The sequence below is a fragment of the Rosa chinensis genome, chromosome 4 (genome assembly GCF_002994745.2).
Source record: "Rosa chinensis cultivar Old Blush chromosome 4, RchiOBHm-V2, whole genome shotgun sequence".
NCBI lineage: Eukaryota > Viridiplantae > Streptophyta > Magnoliopsida > Rosales > Rosaceae > Rosa > Rosa chinensis.
This window is the reverse complement of record NC_037091.1, coordinates 34,690,228-34,691,802: the sequence shown is the minus strand read 5'-3', so window position 1 is coordinate 34,691,802 and position 1,575 is coordinate 34,690,228. Positions and strand designations below refer to the sequence as shown.

The window sequence follows — 1,575 nt, the reverse complement described above, 5'->3', positions numbered from 1 at the left end:
GGGTGAAAGAATAAAATACCAGGACAATTGAAAATATTCAGATATAAAGTATGATGCATATGATTAAGATAATGTTACACTGTATAGCACACATACCCTATTCATAGTGTAAAGGGCCTCAGATCGGTGACGTACTACCAAAGCAACCTAAAACACAAATATAACTAAACTAGAAAAAGCCCCCGCGCGATGCTGCGGGTTTATTTTTTCCTTGTCTCAAATGATTTTTTTGAGAGAAGGAAAATCTACCCGCGCTTTGCTGCGGGAATAGTTAATGAATGTCAATGTTTAATGAAGCATAAAAGCTATACTCACTTATTTTGTGTTTTTAGTTTCAATAGTCACAAAATAAGGATTGGCAAGCATCATAGGAATGTGGTTAGGAGATTGTTCGTCTTTATCACGAGTGATCGGAGAGGTACACAGAGAAAGAAGTGGGAGAGGGATTTGGGTTTTGATTACAGTCCCAAATTCCCAATTGTTAGTTTTTTTTTTCTTTTGAACCTTGATTTTGTTGTTTCAATTTTGAATTGTTCTCTTATTCTGATGTGGGATATGTATTGGATTTGAATTTGCAGGTTTTTATTGGGTGGTTTGTATCAAATCTTCTCAGCTTTCATCACCGACCCTAAAAACTTGGGTTCGTCATCAGCAAGGTAATTAGGTGAGCGGGTTCTGGATTTTGACCGACGATCTACCCATAAAATAAGGATTGGCGAGCACGGGTTTTTCTGGCCTTTAGACAGCAGAATTTCAGGAGCCATGTATTCAGTGGTTCTACACATTGAACTCGATCGTCTGATACAGCCTAAAAGAGCAATGAACTTCACAGGCAGGTAAAAATGACAATATTAATTGTCAAAGGAACTTCAAGATAAGTGTCAATAAGGTATACAACATATCAAGAAGAAATGACAACTTGTTCTATGGCAGACATGTACAAAGACATTCTTTTTGTCTTTATTTGAAGGGAGGGTGGGTTATGAATAATGACAAATGCTGATCACGAACCCAAGTTTTTAAGGTTGGTGATGAAACTGAGAAGAGATTTGATGACGAACCCAAGTTTTTAGGTGGCCCCCTATTCTTTGTCTGCCTCAGACCAGTCTAGCGACGAAGAAGCTGACTTTTCTCTCTTTCTCACTTTCTGTCCAACCGAAGCATCAAAGAATCAAAGATAGAACAATAGAACAGATTAAAAGGGAAAAGCAGATGATTGATTATTACCTTTTATGGGTAGATCGTCGGTCAAAATCCAGAACCCGCTCACCTAATTACCTTGCTGATGACGAACCCAAGTTTTTAGGGTCGGTGATGAAAGCTGAGAAGATTTGATACAAACCACCCAATAAAAACCTGCAAATTCAAATCCAATACATATCCCACATCAGAATAAGAGAACAATTCAAAATTGAAACAACAAAATCAAGGTTCAAAAGAAAAAAAAAAAAAACTAACAATTGGGAATTTGGGACTGTAATCAAAACCCAAATCCCTCTCCCACTTCTTTCTCTGTGTACCTCTCCAATCACTCGTGATAAAGAGCAACTAGCCTCGTGCTGAGATGATGAGGTG

At 37.8% G+C, this 1,575-nt stretch overlaps 1 long non-coding RNA gene across 1 annotated transcript; it reads right to left on the bottom strand.

Moving 5' to 3' along the window:
• Positions 1-725: 725 nt before the first annotated feature.
• On the bottom strand, positions 726-1,362 carry LOC121052959. The gene is made up of 3 exons (XR_005810395.1): positions 1,228-1,362; positions 1,062-1,147; positions 726-798 (listed from the first exon to the last, which is right to left on the bottom strand). It is a non-coding gene; the product is annotated as an uncharacterized LOC121052959 (long non-coding RNA).
• Between the last annotated feature and the right edge of the window lie 213 nt (positions 1,363-1,575).